Source organism: Bos grunniens, chromosome 11, assembly GCF_055505025.1.
Source record: "Bos grunniens cultivar Pamir isolate PY7600 chromosome 11, Bosgru_T2T1.0, whole genome shotgun sequence".
NCBI lineage: Eukaryota > Metazoa > Chordata > Mammalia > Artiodactyla > Bovidae > Bos > Bos grunniens.
This window is the reverse complement of record NC_141175.1, coordinates 18208426-18231749: the sequence shown is the minus strand read 5'-3', so window position 1 is coordinate 18231749 and position 23324 is coordinate 18208426. Positions and strand designations below refer to the sequence as shown.

At 42.0% G+C, this 23324-nt stretch overlaps 2 long non-coding RNA genes across 3 annotated transcripts; one reads left to right on the top strand and one right to left on the bottom strand.

Annotated features, from left to right (window-relative positions):
- Window positions 1-275: 275 nt before the first annotated feature.
- LOC147362670 (uncharacterized) lies at window positions 276-7914 on the top strand. 2 transcript variants are annotated; one of them, XR_015135762.1, is made up of 3 exons: window positions 276-425; window positions 562-800; window positions 5102-5524. It is a non-coding gene; the product is annotated as an uncharacterized LOC147362670 (long non-coding RNA). The 2 variants fall into 2 exon arrangements; XR_015135763.1 differs by having other exon boundaries at window positions 288-425; window positions 729-800; window positions 5102-7914.
- LOC147362671 (uncharacterized) lies at window positions 1005-3123 on the bottom strand. Its single transcript, XR_015135764.1, has 2 exons — window positions 2989-3123; window positions 1005-1294 (listed from the first exon to the last, which is right to left on the bottom strand). It is a non-coding gene; the product is annotated as an uncharacterized LOC147362671 (long non-coding RNA).
- Window positions 7915-23324: the final 15410 nt, after the last annotated feature.

Below are 23324 nucleotides of genomic sequence, written 5' to 3'. Positions count from 1 at the left end.
GGGTTGGGTGGTTACACAAACCTACACATGTGGATGAAATGGCATAGAACTATACACACACACTGTACCAATATCAAACCTTGCTTTGGATACTGTGCTAAAATTATGCAAGACATAGCCATTGGGAGAAATCACTGGATGAAACATACATAGGGTTCCTTTATATAAGTTTGCAGCTTCCTGTGAGTCTACAAATATTTTTTTTTAAAAAAAGGCTTGTCAAGGGGGCGGGGCAACTGGCTCATGAACACTAGAATGATACACTGATATCTTCTAATGCAATACATAGATATCCCCTCTGTTCTCTTACAGACAGTCTGACGTAGATGCACAGATTGGTGAGCACATTGTGACTTGACCTGAATGGAGCATGGACCTTCACGCTCGGGTGCTTTGGAACCATGGCCAGATGCACAGCTCGGATTGTGAGTTTTTCTGAGCATCCAGAAGGTGCTGGGGGAGGGGGAACGCTGTCGACGTGTAACTCCACACAGCCTGGTGGGGTGTCACTTGGGCTGCTGGGGCTGCTGTGGCATCCTTCGTCTTTTATGTTTTCTCTAGGATTTGCCTCAGATTTCCCATTTTTCTTCAGTTTGTTCAATACACAGTCATTGAACATCCACTACTCTCAGTCAAGCACCGTACAGGGCCCCTTGATAGCCTTTGGCCGTCTGCAGAAACAGTGCGCTTGTTAATGGAAGATCCTGACTCTGGTTCCACCATTTCAGATCTGACGTCCTCCTATGCTGCTGGCAATTGGTGAAGAATCAACGTGTTCCTCACCAATCGAACAAAAACAAGTAAGTTAACTGAATTCTCTTAGGATCTGAAACAAGCCACAACTCATGAAATGTTTCTGTCCATCTTTGACTGGAAGCACAACTAAATTCCTCATGAAATACAAAATTTAAACACACACACACACACAAATGCACATAGTTTTTGACCTAATAATAGTTCAGAAAATCTTAAAGAAATTCTTCAAAAAAGTAATCAAGCTATATGAAAAATGTTCATGCAGTTTATTAGACTATAAGACACAAACTAAATATCCATGAAAAGAATTGTTACATAAATCATGGCACATTCCCAGTTATGGATACATGTAACTGAGCGACTTCACTTTCACTTTTCACTTTCCTGCACTGGAGAAGGAAATGGCAACCCACTCCAGTGTTCTTGCCTGGAGAATCCCAGGGACGGCGGAGCCTGGTGGGCTGATGTCTATGGGGTCGCACAGAGTCGGACACGACTGAAGCTTCTTAGCAGCAGTAGCAGCAGCAGCAACAATATACTAAAACATTGAATGAAAAAATGAGCAAAATTTTATATACACTATAATCATATCTATAATTTTTAAATGGTGAAAAGACTGGAAGAAATGCACAAAATTTTCATGGATTTTGTGTAATGGTGGTGGAATCATGAGGCTCCCAACAGTCTCTCTCCTTTTCTATTCTTTTGTTTTCTGTTATTATTCATGCAACTAATACACAGTATAGTAATGTGACTTTAAACGTGGCAGATAAAATTAAACCTTCTTTGATGACCATTCCCACCTATTCCTACATCTTGACAAATGCACACACACACACACACACACACCCTAGAGGTAACTTCTCATCAGTTTTGTGTGCTTCTTCTTGAAGTCCCTTTTGTGTGACTTTATAACACAAACTGTTGTGTGCTTACAAAAATGACACTCCGTTAATTAGGTTGCTTTGCTACTTGATTTCTGTACTCTGTGTTGACTACGTTAACACATCACTTTATGTTGAGGTCTGCCTCATTTTTTAAGTTATCAGATTATATCTTACTCTAGATTTTTTTTAAACCATCTTTCCACTGTTGGACATTCAGCTGCTTCAGTCATTTTCCTGGGACAAAATTCTGCAATGAACATTCAAGTCTAAGTTTCTGTGGTTCGTGGACCTCCTGTAATGTGGTTACAATAATTTTATAATGAAAAGCCCACTTCAAAACAAAATTATTTGATTATATTAACAAAAAGGAAATCAATCATGCATTCTATGAAACATTAGAGAGGAAAATATACTTTGGATGGGAAATTCTAATTATTTTATATTACATGTGAACCCAAATGACACTCAAGTGTTTTTAATATACTTCCAATATATTTTAATTTAAATTTTAGAGACAACGTCTCTTGCAAAGACAATGTGTTATTCTCAGAAACTTTCAGTAGTAAAATTAACCCAGAGATATGGCTTTGCCAAGAACACCACCAACAACAACAAAAATATATTACTTTAGACTCTAGTAATGGTGCTCTTTTATTTGCCTGTCATTTCAGATCTCAGTTACTCTATTGTATTTGTACAGAAAATCTATCTAATTGTTTGGTTTCAAAAAGACATTATTTCAACCTTCTAAGCTCCAGACATCCTAAGTTTTCTAGCCCTGAACTAAATTTATAATTAAACTCACCTTTTCCTGTACTGACCCAACAGTCAGAGAAGCTTCTTGACAAAGATTAATAATCTTTTGGAGAAATTTAAAATTATTATCCTATCTAATTGACACAAAAATGAATCTGGTGATAAATGTGCCTAATATAAAAGAAAAAATTGGAAGATAGTTATGTTCTATCATAAATTTTCTATAAATTAACTCATCCTCCGTGCCTTCCATGCGAGGACATCTAAGAGACAGTCTATCACATGAGCAAACAGACATTTCTTGAAATAAGGTATTTCAGATCTAACTACTGAAAAATAAAAATCTGAGCCTAAACTTACAGATAATGATATTATTTGGCTAATCTAAGTGAAAAGATGAAACTGAAGACAAGTTATGAATTGCATGAAATCTGTAACAAGTTCTTCTCCATCCCAAGTTCTAGTGCATTGTTTGCATGCTCATCAAATCTTGCCTGGACGATGACAACGGCCTTTGAAGGCATCTTATTGCCGCTGCTCTTAGCCATTAAAAACTGACACACACCGCAAACTTGTTCACATAACCTACCTAAAATGCAATTTTCTTCACCTGCTCAAGTCACAATAGACATATGCCAGGGTTTCCGCAGAACTGCACGCACCTCAACAGGACCAGCGGCTCTTTCAGAATCCACACAGCCCCAGTCCCTGGCTGCATTTCTTCCTCCTGCTTCACCCATGCAGGTTAAGCCCCACCCCCAAACATGAATCTGCTTGTAGCTTTCCACAGTCTATGTTCCCTCTCCCTTTTATTTCAACCAGGACTTCTCCAACTCGAATGCTTTCCTCCTGTCTGCCTTAGCCCGTAAGGAGTCTCTTCATCCTTCAGGACTCAGTCACTGCCTCCAGGACACTTTCCCTGACCTTGCCCTCCAGGCTGGGTTAAATGTCTTCACAGTCATTACTTGTGCATAGCCTAGCCCTGTGTCACAACATCACTTTATACCACTCATCCCTCCTATGCCTGTGGTTATGATTCCTTGTATTTAAACCCTATAACAAATGTCCAGCACCCAGTTATAATTCAAAAAATGTTTTTAACTAATGAATTAGTACAAAGGAAAGCTATGACAAACCTCAACAACATATTATAAGGCAGAGACGTCACTTTCCCAATAGAGGTCCGTATGGTCAAAGCTATGGTTTTTCCAGTAGTCATGTATAGATGTGAGAGTTGGATCATACAGAAAGCTGAGTGCCAAAGAATTGATGCTTTTGAGCTGTGGTGTTGGAGAAGACTCTTGAGAGTCCCTTGAACTGCAAGGAGACCAAACCAGTCAATTCTAAAGGAAATCAGTCCTGAACATTCATTGGAAGGACTGAGGCTGAAGCTTCACTACTTTGGCCACCTGATGTGAAGAGCCAACTCACTGGAAAAGACCTAATGCTGGGAAAGATTGAGGGCAGGAGGAGTAGGGGGCGACAGAAGATGACATGGTTGGATGGCATCACAGATTCAATGGACATGAGTTTGAGCAAGCTCTGGGAGATAGTGAAAGACAGAGAAGAAGCCTGGTGTGCTGCAGTCCATGGGGTCACAAAGAGTCAGACATGACTTACTGACTGAACAACCATGTACTCATACTAAGAATATTCCAATGTAATGAATAATTTGAACCTAATAAGATTTCATTTGTCTTTGATTGTTTTTGAGTCTCTCACTGATTTCCTGCATAAAATTAATATTAGAAAGGCCAAGCTTACAAGCACAGAATTTAGCATTGGCTCCTCAGAGCTCTTATTGTTGTTGTTTAGCTGCTAAGTCATGTCAGACTCTTGGCGACCCCATGGACTGTAGCCTGCCAGGCTCCTCTGTCCATGGGATTTCCCAGGCAAGAATCCTGGAGTGGGTGGCCATTCCTTCTCCAGGAGATCTTCCCAACTCAGGGATTGATTTTGGGTCCCTTCAGAGCTCTTGTTTCAATGATTAGCAGATACCTAAATTTAACTGGAGCTTCCCAGGTGTTGCTAGTGGTAAAGAACCCACCTGCCACTTTGGGGGATGTAACAGAGGCGAGTTCCTTCCTGGGTTGGGAAGATCCCCTGGAGGAACACATGGCAACCCACTCCAGTATTCTTGCCTGGAGAATCCTATGGGCAGAGGAGCCTTGGCAGGCTACAGTCCATGGGGTCTCAAAGAGTCAAACACGACTGAAGTGACTGAGCACACACACACTCACATTTAACTGAGCTGAACACAAAGGCTAAGTTCCCCCTACTGATCTGGTCCTATACAAGGTGCTGAGCAGACAAGATTCAGTCCCTGTTCCTCAGGACTCAATCATTCTCATCAGAGAGAGAACCACAAAAAAAAAAAACGCTGCAGAGTGGCAAGATGCATATCCAGGATGCTCAGGCCGCCCAGGGGGAGGAGGTGTTAAAGTGCGTGGGGGTGGCGGCGGGGCAGGTACTGTGTATAGATGATGGAAGACTTCAGTGAGACCTCTCACTGAAGATGGATCCAAAAATTAACTTTGGCTTGTCTGTCAATTTCCTAGATGCAATTATTTTTCACATGATTGATAATAATGTCAACTGGATGAAGTAGGTTGTGCAATAATAAACCTAATTCTTATAATAAAGTACAAAATAATGTGTGCTTTAAAATGGTGCAAGGAAACATTTACGATCTTTTTGCACAGACTCCATGATCCTGGAGGGAACCAGGAGAGCTTCCTGGAGGAGTTGCCATGTGAGGCAGATCTGAAGAATATCATATCAGGGCATGCAAGAAACTCAAGAGCCAGAGTGAGTGATTAAGTGAAAGTCGTTCAGTCATGTCTGACTCTTTGCAATCCCATGACTATACAGTCCATGGAATTCTCCAGGCCAGACTACTGGAGTGGGTAGCCTTTCCCTTCTCCCGGGCATCTTTCCGACCAAGGGATCAAACCCATGTCACCTGAGCCAGAGTAATGCTGTATTATAAGATAAAGATGAATAACAGGATAAGATAAACATGCAATTAAGATAAAGGCATGGATGCAAAGACTGAGTGTGATGAGCACAATGCTTACAAATGTTCCACACCAAGGATGTCAAGAATATCTTTTTGCTAGTCACACAACTTGGAGTCCTTCTGTCACATACAATTTGTGATTCATGCTCTCTGCTACCAACTCCAAACCTCCTGTCCCAAATTCCGAGTGATAGACATTCTTTCCTCTCTTCCCTTAAAGCTTCACATATATCATCTTCTTATTATGTCTCAGTTAATCATGTAACTCGTTTGTGCAGTTGCCTATTTTCTCTGAAACTTCTTGAGCTCAGTGAGGATGCTAGAATGTTTCCAGAGCCAAACACAATGCCTGGTACATAAGGGGCTCTTGATGAGTTTGTGTGGTTTGGATGTTGTAGAATAGTTCTTATTAGGTTTATTAAAATTCATAAAACTACTTGCAGATGCCCATCACCACATCCTTATTGAGCCACCGGGGATAACAGGATGTGGCCCAGAACCTCACATGCAGGTTCCTGGAATAAACTAAGTCACTGCAAGAAAGAAACAGCCCTTCATCCTGAGAAGGTCTTGGACCAACGAGCCAGCTGACCTGCAGTGTGACTCGGACTCAGGAATGCCCCGATCCTCCCCTGTCTTCACAGCAGGTGTGGAGATGCCAGGTTAGACATCCTCCATGGCAGGCCGCACGTTCTGCCTCGGGAGGCTGTAGAAGAAGGGTTACCAATGTATGCCAGGAGCAACCAGCATAAATCACCTACTGACTCTCAGCCACGAGGTTCCTCCTTCTTGAGTCCTGACCCCAGGCCATCACTCACACCTGGATGTCAGGAAGCCCAGCCTCAGTCCTCAAGTACTTTTCCTGCCCTTCTCATCCCTGGAACTTGTGGCGGGGGGGCATGTTGGCATTGTGCCTCCCTGCGGGCTTCCTGAGTGGGGCCTTAAAGTCCTCAATTAGCGGGGCTGGGTCCATTTGACAATCACCAGGCCAAACTGGCACCTGCGGTCTGAGTCACTGCCTTTTAGCTGTTTATTAAGTGGTGACAGTGACAGCTAAATAGTGACGAGGAAGGGCCTTTCCCTGCGTGTTCCGGTGATGCTCCAGTGAAAAGGCAAGCGCATCATTAACAGGGGTGGCGCCCAGAGAGGAGGGGCTGCGGTTACCATGGGCCAGAGGACCCGAACACAAGCAGATGGACCTTCTCTCGGCTCTCGAGGGGGAGCGGTTTGTGAGAAGTCAGCCCCGTCCGTCGCTGTCTCCTCTGGGCCTTGAGCTCTGGGCTGCTTCACACAAGCATGTGTTTGCAGGAGGACAGAAGGCTCGTTTGGCAGAGTGAAAAGTTTCTCCTGAATCTGAGAGGCGTCAAGTTTCTGCTGAAAAGCCGTCCTATGGGTAGTTGTGATGCGTCAGAAAAGAGGACGGGCCTCCATGGGAACCGACGACCCTTGAGAGGCCTGGCGGCTTTCCCCAGTGGCCCGTAACCAGGGGACCCAGCTGATACAGAGATGGGGGCTCATAGACCCCTCACCTGCTGGTGGGTGCGACTGAACATTCTCGGCCAGGAAGTGACGCACAGGGGGTGGGGTCTGTAGGGGCTTTTTCATTTCGGGGTCTGGGGGGTGGGGCCAAAGGTGATGTGGCTTACTTTGTCTTTTTTGCGTGGGGTCAGACATGTCTGGCTCCCAGAGACCAACTTCTGGATGTCAGGAAAATACATGTGCCTGCACACACACATACATGCACACTTTTGTACAGCACGTATATGTATCCTCAACCAATGCCAAGCTCTCAGTATAAACAGGACTTGTGAAAGAAGAGGGCAGAGGCAGGTGCGCCAGCAGTTAGACTCTGAAGACCTGAGTTCAAGCCTGGAGTCAAGCCCTTTGCGCTGTGCAATTTTATCAATCTCTTGGCTCATCTGTGTGTTACGTTTTTTCATGCACAAAATGAAGGCAATAATAATGATCCCTGCCTTCCAGGATGGTTGTAAAGATCGATGAGCTAATTCAGGCTTTCTTAGCCTCAGCACTTTTGCCATTTGGGGCCAAATAGTTCTTTTCCCAAGGGCTGCCCCGTGCCTTGCGAGGTTCTATCAGGACATTTAGCAGAGAGATGAAAGGTAACAACAAAGAGCAAATAGTTATTTCCATGTCATCTAAATGGGCATTAATAATCCAGTGGCCAGTTTCAAAGTTATGGGGTAGGAAATTAGATTAATCTGGCGTGAAACATTTTGGCTCTGTACTACGATGAAAATGCCATATGAAATTAAACAAATTGTTCCTTTCGTCGTAAGAAAGGGGAGGGAGAAAAAAAGAAAATGAGTAACACATTAAATTGCCAGGATATTAATTATACAGAACTACATATTAAATGCTATGCATCTAAGCAGCTAATTTTCTTCACAATGTTATTATTATTTGTTACTTATATAGCACCGTTGATGTAAACATAACTGTTTTATAAATATTCCCGTAAAGTGTATTGCTCTTGAATGAGTGTGCCGTTTAATTATGCATTTACCTTCTAATGAGCAATGTGAGAGGCACAACTCACAGCAAAGCCCCACTGCTGTCTCTTCTCTCCGACTTTCTAAAAATCTCTGGGCAGCAGGTACAGTCGGTCGTCTTGTGCTAGAAGCAGCATTGATATCATCTGAGTAAATAAGAGGCTTAAGTAAAGTCTATTTTTGTTATTTTTTTCTACTTTAAGGAAACAGGCCACTCTTTCTCAGAAAGAGTTTCACACTGTGGGGTATTTTTTGGAGGAGGGTATTTTTGGGTTTTTGTTTGCTCCTCTGTGGGGCTGATCTATCCCCGTCAAGTCTGCAAGGCGAGTTGCGCGTGGGCGGGAAGACAAACCACACTGAGCGTTCTCCGCGCCAGAGTTAGGTCACCTTAAATACCACATGGCAAGTTTCTTCACAAGGGAAAAAAGGCAACAAAAAGAAAACACCACACACACACACACAAATGATTGAGATGAAATATGAACTACTGTTCTCTAAAAGCTTAGATTCTTCAGCTCAAATCACTCACGTCAGCAAAAGCCCCTCTTGCCCCTGTCAGCCCCCTGAAGCTGGAAGCTGGACCGAGAAGTGGGGTCCACGCTGGGGCCAGCAGCTGGGCTCCCTCTGGGGACAGAGCCATCGGTCCACCCTATGTGACTGGCCTTAGATGGTTTCTAGCTCAGATACATGAGCGGAAAGATCCTTGGGAAATGCAATATCATCCCTCCATTAGTCAAAAACATTAGCGAATTTGTGGCTTTTTTTTTTCCTTCATATTTTTCCCATGGTTTGGAGCATTGAACACATAAAAGCCTGGACATTTCTCTTTGAAAATGCATCAACTGTGTATATGAAACACAACAGCAGGCAAGAAATCATCTTCCACGTCCACTGGTAGGATTGTAGTCCTCAAATTTGACCATAAGGGCAGCCCTGTTTATGTATTTGCCAACTTAGACAATGTCTCGCACCATCTGGCCCCGCAAGGATGGGGTCACTAGAGGCCACTGCAGTTGCTGACCTCCAAAACTGCTGGAAAGGACTTCAGGGTAGAGCTCAGGAAGGGAGCACTCTTTGCATTCTGGAAAAATACGGCAGAACAGGGCTTCAGATAGTTCGATATTTTCAGGAGTAAATTTTACGAACCCAATTTCTTTCATCTTCTCAAATCTAGAAAAGCACCAAAATCATTAACAGAGACACTGTCTCCTTGTCACTAGCAGCAACTTTCTACTCAGATGTATGCTTGAACGCACGTACCCTCTTCACCAAAATCTCATATATTCTGACCTCCCCACCCACTCTTTGGAGCAGTTCCTCAGAGTTAGCTAAGAGCCTGTCTCCCAGTCTACAATCCTCAACTAAAACTGAACTCACAGCTCTCATGCTCTGGGTGTGTGTGTGTTTCCCAGTTGATGTATTAAAGAAAATGTCTCCAAAATGAAAACTACACAGCTACACATTGCAGAGTCTGAGGTTAGTATGCAGTGGGTGGATTTGTCAGTTGGATAAGATTACAAGGCCTGGAAACCTTCTCATAACTTGTTTCTTTGCACATTCCAAAGGAACCCACAGTAATGGGTATCACTGATCTTAAAAAAAATGTAGACTTGAAATGAGAAGAGGTTTCATTTTTTTTTTTAAACACTCACCATCATAAAAGTTTTTAAAAGTGTCTTCCTTTTTCTCTAATCAAGACATCTCTGCAGATATCTTAGTCAGGAGAAAGATTTTAGAAACCTCTAAAACACTTTGTCCATACTACAGAGTTCATCTAAATACATTTAAAATCTCTATATATCAATGGTTTCACCTAATTTTTTATTTAAGAGTTCATCTATTTTATATATGGTTCAATCTAATTTATCTTCAAAAGGTGAAGCATTCCTGGTGGGATGGGTCAGTAATTCTCAGCCAAGTGAAGGAACTGGTCAGAGAATGGGCCATATGGGTCAGGGGTTCGATACTTGGGTAAGAGACAAGTGTTTACTTCCTTACCATTCCTTAGGCAGGGAGCCACAAGTGGGGAAGAGTCCTGGGATACAGCCATGCTCTAAGGCAGACATCTCACTCAGAGTTGTGACCTCGGGGTAGGTTTCTAACAGTTTAGAATAAATACTTCAAGACTTTACCAAAGCTTTTACCAAAGCAAACATAAGTTGAGATAACTTGACACCTGATATCGTGAGAAGTACATTTTTAAGGAAAATTATGTAAGATAGAAAGTTTGCCTAAGTACTATGAGATAATACCTGAGATCAGAAATTGAAACATTTCACAGCAAAGTGATTTCAATAGAAGGGAAAGCAAGTTCATTGGGGGTAAATTTTCCCTCTTGTAAGGAAAGTAGCAATCTCATTCAAGTCATATGGGAATCACCAGACATTCCTTTGATTGATACAGTTACCTGACCAGTGAAAATTACTTGCATGAGGGTTCTCTCCTCATGCTTTGAGGATTCATCACACAATCAGCTCAACGTATGGTTCTTTTGACATCACAATATCCAAGACCCATTCTCTTCTTAGCATTAAATTTGCTTGGGAAAAAGCAAATTTATGAAATAACTAAACAATAGAAGCCAGATCCTCATCTGCCTTCTCTGCTCTCATCAATTTGAGATGCATGGGTGCTAGTCGTGACCTCTTAGAATCAACTGTTGGTGTGTTTTAGGTTAGTCCCCAGGTATAATCTCCTAGCCTGTTGCAGGAGATTTTGTTAGTACACAGAGGGTGAGGAGTGCTGAGATAAGGCACTAAAGAAATACAGCGAGGGCATCTGACCCAGACTCCGAGGCTGCAGTCGGCTCCTTACAGAAAGTGATTTTCATTATAAGTAAGAGTTAGTTTGGTGAAAGTGAGTTGGGGAAGCAGAGTTTCAGGCAGACGAGATAATAGCAGGTGGGAATGACTGGAGTCAAAGAGAATCTAGAACATTCTAGGACCTTTAAGAACTTCTGTGGGTCTAGTTCAGATTAAGGGGATAGAGATGGGATAGGAGGGGAGTTGGAATGCCTCACAATGGGCAGGACCGGAGAGTTGACCAGGAGCCAGCACTGCTATCTAAGAACCTTGTCATAGTTGTCAGGTGTCATATTTCTATTTTATCCTTGGAGGGTCCATGGAGATTAAGGGGGGAATCCAAAGAAAGGAAAGCTGGCCCTTGTCCTAGGAAGAGCATCTTGCTTCAACAGTGACCTCTGTCCCATGACCTCCATTCAGAAGTCCACATGCCTTTCATGCTTGGGACATGAGTGGCCTTAAAGGAAGAGATTTTAATTAATAAACATAATAACTGAAAGAATGTGACATTAAAAAGAAGAAAAATGCTTGACTGTTTCCAATTTAAATCTAGAGATTAATATTTAACACAGTTTTAACCCTGATTTTTCATGTAACCTTACCTCATAGGTATTTTTCCTTATAGTAGAAGGATTCTATAATGATCATTTAAAATTAAAAACATAATATTTTATCAAAAAATAAACCATAATTTATCTATTCTCCTGTTCTTTAGTTTATGATCATCATTTTGTTATTATTAATAATCTATTTATATCAATTTTTCCCAGTGGTTTCCAACTATTCCTTTGGGATTGAGTCCTAGACCTGGAATTTCCATTCACTGCATATCAATACACTTATGTCTCTTTGTTCATATTGCCAAAGTATTTTCCAATTTACACAGCTCAGACCAGCTGCTCCAGAAAAGGAGCTCTTTGAAGCAGGTGGCCAAAGTATTGGAGCTTCAGCTTTAGCCATAGTCCTTCCAATGAATATTCAGTGTCAGTTCTTTAGGATTGACTGATTTGATCTTGTAGTCCAAGGGATTCTGAAGAGTCTTCTCCAGCACCACAGTTCAAAGGCATCAGTTCTTTGGTGTTCAGACTTCTTTCTGGTCCAAACTTCAGGTAGTGTCAACTGCCAACTCGCAGTGACATCTCTGTGCATCTCAAACTGTTTCCAAGAACACGTACACAGCAGTCCTGGTCTGCTTCCAGAGCACAGGGCTGACTTTCCCACCAGGATAACAAAGCTAGGTGTCCCTCATGGCAAAGGTGGGCAGATTTGCTAGAAGCCCACTTATACAACTGGGGCTTGGCACACTCAGTGTTTCAAGGCTGTGCGTAGACTTGTGTGTGCATCGTGTGTACATGGGCCCACCTCAACATGACCCCCATCAGCCATGGGCGACCGCGGAGTTTATGCAGACCAGTGTGGCCATGAAGCTTATGAGGCCTGAGGTACCATGTATAATGAGCTCTCAGTGGCTGTGGGATCACCTTATCACCACTGAATCTTCAGGAGGATGGTAAGTCAGCCAGCAGCCACAGTGATCACTGCTGTACTTGACAATGCGTGGAAGGACAGAGCACCAGTGTCTGTGCAAAAGAGGTTCCATGTAACAGCGTAGAGAACAGCTGGATTTTGAGGAGAATTACAGCACCTATTGGGCTTTATGGTGGCTAAGCAATAAAGAAACTGCCTGCAGTGCAGGAGACACAGGTTCAGTCCCTGGGTCAGGAGGATCCCTTGGAGAAGGAAATGGCAACCCACTCCAGTATTCTCTCCTGGGAAATCCTATGGACAGAGGAGCCTGGCAGGCTACAGTTAATGGAGTGTCAAAGAACAGACACGACTGAGCAGCTAGACAACAACAGGTTCATTAATCTCCTGGAGGCATATGTAGCCACTGTTCCCTTCGCTTACAATGGAGTTTAAGAGTTAAGGGTTGAAACTCTGGAATCACACATACTTAGATTCATCCCTCAGTCTACCTGACCCTCAACATGCTGCTCTCCTGTCCGAACCTCAGTTTCCCACGTATAAAATGGAAGTCCTGAGAATCTCCCAAGATGCTATACTTAAGTGGGTGACATGTGGACTGGCTCGCTGTACACACTGACAGTCCATCCACCATTATTTTTTTGCTCCTCAATTATACAATCTGAACAGCTTTTCAGTCTCTGGAGACTGCTCATATTAATTAGAAACAGATAGTTTAGTATACAGAAAATCGTCTTGATAAGCCAGTCCTGTCATTTTACTGAGGAAAAACATGGACTCCAGACCATGACCTGCCTTCAGTTGCACTAGACAGTTATCACCAAGACCAGGATACAGGTCTCTCCATATCAGCTCACTTACCTCCCTGTTGGAACTTCAATTTCCTTCTTGTTATCACACCTGAGGAATGTGTAGGTAGGAAGCAAGGAAAGAGATTAAGTCAAATAAAACCTAGAGAAGCCAAGAATTGCAACAAAACCACTCTTAAAGCTAGACAGACATGAACTACCATTCAATGCAAAGAGTGTTTATGATGGAAAATGAAATGTGCACCGCCTATGAGTGGAAGTAAATAGCTGGCTCAGAAGTGGGTTCTCAGGTTCTCATTCTGAGACAATTCACTTTTCCTCTACAAATAAAGGTATATTTAGAAGTTGCCTACTAAAATCACATAAGACAGTATGAAAAGCAGCCATAGAGTAGAAGGGATATCAACAAACATAAACATCCCATGAAAAGAAGACATAGAAACTTAAAGGTAAACAGTATTAACTCATAAATGTTCAATAAATAGTAGAGTGGCTGCAGTTCAGTTTGGTCGCTCAGTCATGTCTGACTCTTTGCGACCCCATTAGTTGCAGCACGCCAGGCTTCCCTGTCCATCACCAACTCCTAGAGCCTACTTGAACTCATGTCCATCACATTGGTGATGCCATCCAACCATCTCATCCTCTGTTGTCCCCTTCTCCTGCTTTCAGTCTTTCCCAGCATCAGGGTCTTTTCCAATGAGGTGGCATCAGGTGGCCAAAGTATTAGAGCTTCAGCTTCAGCATCAGTCCTTCAAATGAATATTCAGGACTGATTTTCTTTAGGATTGACTGGTTGGATCTTTTTAATATAATAGACAAAAAGAGAGTGGCTTATATATATAACAATTATAGTAAAGAACATGCCTGCAGTGCAGGAGACCCAGGTTTGATCCCTGGATGGGGAAGATCTCCTGGAGGAGGGCATAGCAACTCACTCCATTTTCTTGCCTGGAGAATCCCATGGACAGAGGAGCCTGGCGGGCTACAGTCCATGGGCTCAAAATTTGTCAGACACAACTGAGCGACTAACTCACATACAAATCCACTCACAGATTATATAAGCTAATGCTTAGGAAAACCTTATGAAAATTCTAAGTCCCCTATAGAAATATAAACTAATATTAATTCATACAGTTAAATAATATAATTAACATTTTAAATACTATCGAATGAACATTTCAGTAGTCAGGATAGAATGTGCTCTTGTCTCTTAAGAGGTTAAAGCAACGAAGGCCTGCATTCCTGTCATGAAAATTCTACTCTAAATTTGGGAATTCTCCAGGGTAATTATCCTCCATGTAGTAATTCAGCAGTTCTTGTTGCTTTGTTCTAGTGTGTCCACCACTTCGATATGAGGCCTCCTTGGTCACCCTGTTGGGCAGAACAGCTTGAAGTTCACGGCCAGTCTTTTATTTCTGGTTCAGAGTTAGCTGGTATGGCTTACACCCACAGCCCAGAGACAAGAGCTAGCTGGTCAAGAAGACCAGGAAATACAGAAACCAACCCAGGGCTTGGGAAGCCCCACTGTGCCTGCCACAGTCCTAAGAAAATCGATCAGTTCTGTTCAGTAATGATTTCTAGTAAGGCATCCACCTGTGTAGTACACCTAGAAAGAGCTCCATGTAAAAGTTGCTTCAAATTTTGATGAAAATGGTGCTTAGGAAGATAAAGTCTCAATTATTAAAGTCCACAAAATTCAAATATTTAAGACATGTCATCGCAAAGAGTGAAGTAAGATTTTACAGGGTTTCGAAAGCTGGATTCAATCATGTTGACTAGTTGAATAAAACACAGAACATTCTTTCGTTGGAGCTTTGTGCACCCAATACAAATAATGATCTAATAGTAAAAGGAACTTCGCAAGAAAGTATGCATAGACGATGATTTCATTTCCACACATACACATGTACATAATCTGACTACATTTACCAGGATCCCTTGCAGTTAGGCTGTGCCTGTGTAACTGAGTTCCAGCCAATAAAGCATGAGTGGAATAGCTGTGTATACTGTTATACAATTTCTAAGTTTGACCCATTAAAAAAACACTACATACATCATGCTCCATACCTGTCTCCTTTACTGACTGTCATAATAGAGAAACCTTACCACCACCACCTGCAACCTTGGAAATCATGTATTGTGGCAGATGGAACCCCAAGGGGGAAAGCCTGGACCTTTGCAACTCTAATGGTACCACTGACTAGAAACACCTGATTTATCTTTTATCTGAGCAAGAAATAAGCTTCTATCACATTTTGAGCCTTTTTTACATATTAGGTTTTCTTATTATATAACTATCTCACCCTGCCCCAAAGAAATTAAGTCAAAAGTGCATAGTTGTACCACAAAGGAGAAATATTGATGGCAGTGGCGGAAGAAATGTGCTACTTAGTGCTTTCTAAACTTAAAACTGAAAGTTAAAGAGAGAACAAAATAAAATTGATGTGATCTGCTTTCTGGTTCTCATTTCATTCTGCTAAATACTTAACTCTGAAAGAAAAACAAACAAAAATCTATTTAGTTGAACAAGACATATACCAATCATGTGACTAATAGACTTACTTGAAGTCTTGGAGACTCAGCTTCATCACATGTATTCGAGGTCACTTGACTTAATGAACACTGTAGTATTCTTTACATAGAATGTCTTCATTATAAGTTTCTGTATAAGCATGTCATGGTATGATCAGCAAGATCACAAACATGGAAGACAATTTTCAGTGCTGATTAATGGAGGAGTATTATTTGAAATAAGAGGAGATGACAATGCTATGTTACTTTAAGTTAGAGTTAGAGGGTGATTAAAAAAAATGTGTTTTGGGGCTTTGAAAATACGTAAGTGTATGTGTTTGTGGAGTACACACAGGCAGAGACTTTAGTGATAAAAAAAGAAAAGAGAACCAGAGGATATAAAAACAAACCATGAGTGTGAAATGTTTCTAAAAATGTTAATAAAAAAAAAAAAATAGGAAAAACAGCTGCCTGACCACAGCATAATGGCGTGTGCATGCGGGCACACACACACACACACACACACACTTTCTCTCTCTCAATACTCTCTTTCATTCTCTTGGTGAAATTATATCTGATATGGGACTCCAGAATTATCCTTATTGTAACAATCTCCTTTGTTTATCATTGTCTATTGAGAAAACTTTTCTCACTTTCCGCAAATCAATAATCCCATTGATGCTGCTGAACCATGATGAGCTGGGTTGAAAGTCTGATGAGAGGAAATGTCATGAAAACTCCACGGCAATCCATTTCCAGCCCTCTCCTCATCAGTGGCTGTTCAAATAATCTCTTGTCCAGGAGAGCAATTATTCCAGGGAGAAGACACAAAACGAGTGTTATGACATGTATACCCATCCTGTGCCAGTTCTTCTTCTAATATCAAGATTTCCACAGTGTGTTCCCAGTCATGGTCCTACCTGTTTATTCCTCCCTTTACCTTAAGAATAGTCCTCCTCTTTGGTTTGCCTGCTGTTTTGTGCCAAGATGGGTAGCTGACAGCATATAGAAAATCAAAAACTTCTAGGGCAAAGGCTCTTTCTAACACTAAATGATCTATCTTGTATTGAAAGCCAAATACTGAAACAATGGGCCAAGGTCATTTCTTATATTATCCCTGTTCATCAAGTTCAAATGTGAAAAATGGCATTTCTACCTATTTGCCATGCCAACCACAGTAGCTGGCACAGAGAGGAATCTCAGCAATAATATTTAAGGAAAGAATAAATAAATACATTTTCTTGCTGGAAAACACCATCAGTTACATAACCCTTTCTACTGCCATGAATCAGAGGGTATTTCCTTTAAGTACTAACACAGTTCTTTTAGCACTCAGCAAAACTGAAGTGCAGGCATGACAATATACGGCTCACAGGAAGTGGATATTTCACACTACAGTTAGTCTTTTTGGAGCTGCTGGTTGAACCAGTCATAGAATTTTAAAAGCAATGCCGCAACCAAGAGCTCATGGCTGGCCAGTTGGGCTCCTGGAACTAAGACAACAAGCAAATAATCAAGTCTCTTACTCCTGCTGCCAGAATATTTAATAAATTGATTTGGCCTTTGATTCTTGATGATCCGTGACTTTGAAAGCAGGAAGAAGTGAAGAATCACTAGGGCTATGCAAAGCAGCCTCTGTTGTTGTTGTTCGTTAGTTGCTAAGTCGTGTCCAACTCTGTGACCCCATAAACAATTGCCCCCTAGGCTCCTCTGTCCATGGAATTCTCCAGGCAATAATACTGGAGTGGGTTGCCATTTTCTTCTCCAGGGGATCTTCCTGACCCAGGGATTGATCCCATGTTTCCTGCATTGCAGGTAGATTCTTTACCACTGAGATGCCTGGGGAGCCCATATTTAGTGGTAAGATGGGCTTTTTGTTGTCCTTTACTTTGAACATGCTTGTATCTATAATTCTGGAAAATCTTCCTAAACCACGTTATAAGGCCCGTTGATGAAAAAGAGACTCAGAAATTAGTGTCTGTCTTTACCAATCTATCCTTTCTTTATTATTGTGCATTTATGCTAAACAGGATGACCCCACCTCTAGAGATGTCATTGCCATAGTCACCACCATCTTCACCATGTCTGCATTTACTGAACAACTCCTATCATGCTAGGATCTAAGAACTTTACCCGTATTACTTAACTGCTGCATAGAAATCTTATGAGCTATGTGCTGATATTCCCATATTTTAGATGAGGAAACCAAAGCTCAATGAATTAATTTCTAAAAGTCATATATTTAGTAAGTCAAAAAACTAGATTATAACCTGGGTCTGTATAAATCTAGATCCCATGGCTTGCATGCTACACTAAGCACCAAATCACAGCTTCACTTTATCTAATTTTACACTTCCAGCAGTTAATATCATGGGGATGGAGGAAAAGATTTAATTTATAAAAACAATTCTTGTCTAGAAATAAGTATCTCTCAACTTCTATTTGTTGAAAGAGCCAGAAGAGAACACAGGCTAAGTGAAAATTGCTGCAATGTAAAAAAGCAGTGATGATAAGGAAACAACGCAAGACGTGAAGCCAAGCTGAGAGTTTCCTGCAAAGATCCACCCTCTGGCTCAGGAGAGTCATCCAGAAGTCTGGGCTGGACTCCAGACAGGCAAGGCCCTACCTGACTTTTTGTTCACAAATTCCATCTGATTCTGTTGCAGCCTGAGTTTCTGATCTGCTATTAGCTTATGTGGGTTTAGTGAGTACCTGGCTCCCTGAAAACCCCAAATCCAGGCCACATGTTTAGAGCAATTCCTTCCAAGCCTTGAACATTATGTTCGGCCAACTCCACCTAGGCAGTTCTGGCTTCATTCACTCCCTTACCTTTGGATGGTGGCTTTCTGTTAGTATAAAGTGAGTGGTCACTTTATTCACTGCTGGTTTGCAGGGAAAGCCATAGCAGGGTCCCCAGAGCACTTTATCCTATTCTTCTTGGCACTGGGGAGCCAAGAGATGCTATTAGAATTCAGACAGTCATTCTGAAGCTGAGGGACTCGCAAGGCAAGGCATTTTCCTTCCAACCACTTACAGCAAAGCTCAAAACACACCAAGAATTCTTTTCATTCTAGCAACTACTTTTCTAGGTTTGTTCGAAGGCCTAAATCAAGCAAGGCCCAGCTTTCATAAGTGGCAGCAGTTTGGGCTGAAACTGAAAACTATGATGCAGATGATGCAACTGGACTGAAAGTTTTATGTATGTTCTGTAATGAAGCAAACATAAAACTGAAATCATGAAATGACTGTTCACTGCCTTTCCATTTTCCAAGTAGTTATTTGACTGCTTCTGGAGTTTAGCAACCTACTTCTGATCTTTTTTTTTTTTTTTAATTTCTTATGAAGATGAAAAATAGAAACATTTCAAAAGGGCCCTAAAGGTATGAGGCGCTAAAAAGATATAAAGGTGCAAAATGACTCTGGAAGAAACACTGTTCTCTTTATTAGGGTCTTCTAGATAAATGAGTAAAATGTTACAACAACATTGGAGACATTTTCTTAATTTCAGAAACCCACCATTACACGAGACACATTTTAATGACATTTTGTATGAGATGGATCATTATTAAACAGTATCTATTTCAGACTGACACTTGAGAGGCTGACAAACTATGGAGGGGGCCAAATTCAGCCCCTAAAGGGTTTTGTTAAATAAAGATTTGTTGGAACACAATCACACCCATTTTTATGTCTTTATGTTTTCATGCTGCAGAGGCATAGTTGAGCAGATACAGAAACTACATGGCCTGCAGACGTAAATAAAATCTTTACTGTATCTCCTTTACAGAGAAAGTTTGATGACCCTGCCTTTAAAGCTACAGATACGTGGTAACTGAGTCAGGCTTCTACAGATTTCTGAAACAGAGCTAAATCCAAATCTGTATATCCTGAATTGCCATTACTCTCAAATGCATTCCATTTGTAGCTACTAAAAACAGAGCTTTATTGTTTTCTTTACCTCTTAAAAAATGCGCTAAATAAAAACTATTGAGTTGGCAAAAAAAATTATTTTGGGTTTTTCCATAAAATGTCACAGAAAAACTCAAACAAATTTTTTGGCCAACCCACTAGCATCACAGAATGTATGTAATAGAATCTCATGTGAACCTCAGAAGGGGCTTCCCAGGTGGTGCTAATGAGAAAGAACCCACCTGCCAATGAAGGAGACATAAGAGACACAGGTTTGATCCCTGGGTCAGGAAGATCCCCTGGAGGAGGGCATGGTAACACACTCCAGTATTCTTGCCTAGGGAATCCTATGAACAGAGAAGTCTGGCAGGATATAGTCTATGCGGTTGCAAAGAGTCAGACCCGAGTGAAGCGACTTAGCACACATGCATGCATGAACCTCAGAAAGTATCTGAAGAACAAACACAACTCAAATACTGTTTGTCCCTTTTCTATAGGTGAAATGAGAAGCATTGCCCCGACCCCTGCTCCCCGGTCGCTGCATCCAGGATCTGTATGAGAGAGTGCTGGGAGAAGGAACCATAAAGGCAGAGGTTCTCAAGCATGGCTTCACATTAGAAATACCCGGGGAAGCCAAGCAACTGCCAACACCAAGTTCCACCCCAGACCAACTGAATCAGACAGCCTGGCTCTGAAGCCAGGATGCAGAACTGTTTAACTTCCCCAGGGCATTTCACTGTGCAAACGGCATGGAGAACCCCTGAGTTCCAGTAATGAAGGAAGCTGTCTGTAGTGAGGAAGCCTCTTCACTTCTTTGGCCTTTCCTTTCGATCAGTAAATTGAGAGGGATGAAGCCAACTTCTCTGAGATCACCCCTATCTGTGATCTTAAGTTCAGTTCATTTGAATTAATTTCTCCAGAAGAGGAAACATGGGAGTTGAGACTCCCTCTGTTACCAAGAAATATGCAGAATGGATATAGAAGATTGAAATGGGTTCATTGCTCCCTGGAACTTGGGAAAGAAGACTTGATGATGGGTGTGTTGCCACTCCAGGATTCGGTCCTTGAGGCAGGAGAGAAGCAGGACCAGAGCTGTTCCTAAGGCTCCTTCAAGCTCACTTCCACATGATGGAGGATAATGGAGAAGCACATGGAGCAGAGAGATGGGTGGAGTATTGCAACTGAGAGGATGCTTTGTAGAGTTAAGCTAAGATAGCTCAAGTTCTGTTTGTACCACTGTCAGATATGGGGTTTATTCATCAGTTTCCTCATCTGCAACATAAGGTGATAATAACTACTCCAGGATCCATGCGAGAATGAAGTAAAATAATGTATATGCAAGCTTATCACTGTTTCAGTCGCTATGCAAGCTAAACAATGGTATGGTTTATTAAAACCATATTACACTGCTGTCATGAGAGTGCTTCAGTATCTCCAAGTGAATCGAAGGTCCCGCTTATCCATGATTTTACAATCCGCTGTTACCTAAGTCACCTAAAAGAGCTGATTTCATTAAAATTTTATGTGCTTTAGAACAGCAAGATGGGAAGGCGTCTTTTTATGTAAAACACTTCAGGGATTTCAATAATAGCAGGGGAGAACATACGCATATGAGCGTGCAAACTTCCTCCCACTCCACCCCCCGGACGGAATGCACAGCATTCCATGTGTGTCACACTGTTGGTTCGTGTGCAGATGTGCCTCCAAAAGCAATAGATGGAATTGTTTCAAATGTTTTTAAACTTCACATAAATGATATCATGTTACAGGTATGATGGTGGAAACTGTTGTTCTTGTTCAATGTTCTGCTTTTGGATATTTATTCATATTAATGCATGCAACTCAATGCCATCTATTCTAACTGCTAAATTCTATACTGCCTTCTGATTTTTTGCCATAATTTCTCCTCCTTGTGTTGATAGCTATTTGGTTGTTCCATTATTCTGTATTTAAAAAGAATGAAGTAAAAGTGCTACAATGTCTATTTACACACGTGTTTTCTTGTGCACAAGGGTGAGCATTTCTGAGTAGTTGCAAGGCATAGACTATACATATCTTCAGTCTCCTTTCCTGGTTCTTTCTCAGCTCTTAGATGTCTGAATGATCACGTACCCAGAGCTCAGTTCTCAAACTGAGTGACCTCTATCCACCTTCAATTATTAGGGGATGTCACCTGGTTTTAGCCTTTAAATATCACCCAAGATTACTATCTCCAGTCTAGACACAGGCCCTAAGCTCTACACTCGAATGGGACATGTCATGGACATTGTAACTGCTCATCAGTGTGTTCCTCTTCCAGGCACACACCGTATTCCTCATTAACACTTTCACTGAAATGGGAGAACATGACTACTTCTTGACAAGAAAATAAGAAATATGCCACATATCTCAGGAAGTATTAGTCACTCAGTCATGTCTGACTCTTTGCGACCCCATGGACTGTAGCCCGCCAGGCTCCTCTGTCTGTGGGATTTCCCAGGCAAGCATACTGGAGTGGGTTGCCTTTTCCTTCTCCAGACATATCTCAGGTTTCCCTAGGAAATGGAATCACAGAGGTCTGAGGCAGGAGGCTATCGGGGTCAAGCCTACAGAGACTCACCTGCAGGGGAGTGAGAGAAGAGCTGGGAGGAGTGGAGAACTGACTGTGACTCAATTACAGCAGAGCCTCAGCTGATTCCACGAGGGCTCCCGGAGCTGGATGGCCAGCTAGAGTTGCTCTAAATGGAGTTAAGAGCATCCTTGTTGTTCAGCTGTTACTAGAAGTGGGCTGCCTCTGGGGGGGGGGCATTTTTTTTTAGGCTAGATGATTGTCTTTCTCTTTCCTGGAGACAATTCACTGGGAAGGACTTTGGGGGTGATCCATCCGTACCCAGCTCTGTGACACCAAGGGGGATGATGACTCCAGACCTCACAGGGAATCGAGGGCAATCCACCACCGCCTCCACCCTAAGCAGCAGCAGTAGGAAGAGCCTGCCCACTTATGCCAGCTCTCCCCTTCATCAGTGAGCATGATGATCACAAGTAGAAATGGCAGAGTTCTATCACTAAACCGAGGCACAGAAAGAAGCTGTCCTGGAGAACCATCCAGTCTACGAAGGGTGGGGTATCCATGGGAAATACATGTATCAGAGGGAATTAAACTTTAAATTTCATAGATTTAAGCCATTGAGATTTGTTTTTGTTACCATAACATAAGCCTGGCCCAAAATGACTACTTCAATATCCAAAATTAATAGGTGCAAACGGAGTTCCTGAGCACTCACCTCCTCCAAACCTACTCCTTTCTATAGTATTTGGGATCTTAGTAAATGGAAATTCCATTCTTCCAGTTTATAAACTAAAACCACACATATCACACCAAAACTGTTGAAAATCCAGTCAGCTCTTCCTTCAGAATAAAGTCAGAAACCAATCATATCTCACACCTCCCACATCACCTGTGGTCCAAGCCACAGACATTTCTCTCCCAGATGATTGCCCTAACCTCCTAACTGATTCCCTGCTTCTGCACTGACCACCCTGTATTTTTAGAAAAGAAGACAAGGTAATTCTATAAGACAAATTGTAGAATGTTCAAAACCCTCTGGTCGCCTCCATCTCAGAGTAAAAGCCAAACCTTTCAAGGAGCTCCAAGGTATTATGTGATCTGGCCCCAAGCTATTGCCACCATCTCCTCAGGCGTTGTACTTGCATTGGTTCCTGTGGCTTCACTTTTTTCTTTGCTGCGATCAGCACACCAGGGATACTAACCCCCTCAGGCCACTCACACATGTCCTCCCAAACTAGAAGGACCTCCCCCAGGTGTCCACCGGTTCCCATATTTCCTTCAAGGCTCTACGCAGATGGGAGGCTTTCTCTATCCACCACATACATTTTTTAAA